Source organism: Lytechinus variegatus, chromosome 4 (genome assembly GCF_018143015.1).
Source record: "Lytechinus variegatus isolate NC3 chromosome 4, Lvar_3.0, whole genome shotgun sequence".
In the NCBI taxonomy this organism is placed as follows: Eukaryota; Metazoa; Echinodermata; class Echinoidea; order Temnopleuroida; family Toxopneustidae; genus Lytechinus; species Lytechinus variegatus.
The window spans coordinates 24,996,727-24,998,195 of NC_054743.1; positions in this window are offsets into that span (position 1 = coordinate 24,996,727).

Consider the following 1,469-nt stretch of genomic DNA (forward strand, 5'->3'; position numbering starts at 1 on the left):
AATATTAAAAAATTGCTTTCATACATGGACAAGCTTTTTAAAGACTAGCCAAATGTGTTAAGGGTATGCTCTCCCCCTCCCCCTCGCGAAAAACTTGCTTAGGGGGTTATTTAATTTGGCCACACGTGTATACAGCAATACACTTGCCTGCCCCCACCGGACAATTACATTTAAAGAGGAATGAAACCTTTGGAACAAATAGGCTTGTGTAGAAACAGAAAAATCAAAGAATAAGAATAAAGAAAGTTTGAGAAAAATCGGACAAATAATGAGAAAGTTATGAGCATTTGAATATGGCAATCACTAATGCTATGGAGATCCTCCTATTGGCAATGCGACAAGGATGTGGATGTCACTGATGAACAACTTTCCCTTTGGTGGACTATAAAATACCCTCAAAATGTCTCTTTTTGCTTTTTTTATGATGATACAAACTCTTTATCCATGATGTATTCTTTAAAAAAATATGTATTACATGCCCTCGTGTAGGAAGAACACATGATCTATGGATAGATGTGATAAAAGAGGCAATTCAATTGAAATATATACTAAAGTAATGGGGAGAGTTGTTCACAAGTGACATCACACATCTTTGTCACATTGCCAATTTGCTATCTCCATAGCATTAGTGATTGCAATCATAGATGCTCGTAACTTTCTCATTATTTGTCCGATTTTTCTCAAATTTTCGTTGATCTGTTTCTTTGACTTTTCTGTTTTTACACAAGCTATCTTATTCCAATGGTTTCATTCTCCTTAAAATAAAAACTTTTCTCTGGTGGGGGGGGGGGGGCACATGCCCGGTTGTTTACGAGCACTAAAGGCTTTTAATTTGTGTGGCGGCGGCGGGTGCTGTTTATCAACAACGAAAAAACAGTCTACCATAATTACTCCTATAGGCCGAATGTGTTAACTGCATTGCCGCACCTCAGTTTTGTTGATAAGTAAATAAGGCGGAAAGTAATATACTAATAAAATCAAACCAAATCAGCCCCCCGGCATTTTGTTTGTTCGAAACCTTCAGCAATTCTTGAACCTTTCAGAATAATAATCCATTTTTGTTTTTCCCCTTTCATTTTCTTTTCAATTTTTACATCAATGATAGAGTTTTAAAAAAAATCTATGCACGCCTATTATTATGATGGAAAGCAAATCTAGTGGCAAGGGTGTCTTATTCAGGGGTGGGGAAACAAAATATAAGATATGGGGCTACATCGATGGGCATCAATCGTCTTCGTTGTAGGAGTCTTATCCCTATAGGCTATAAAATGGTCATACATGTAGACATGTCATGATAGACCAAGAACCCCAGGAAAAGAGATTTATGTTAAATTAATGGTACAAATCTCGATCAAATTGAAAAAATACCAAGTACCTCAAAGTAATGTTGAAAATGAAATTTTGTCGCATCGTGTATTGCGCAAGCGTAATAATATGTGTGCAATGCACTACGTGCGAGGTAGGCAGGA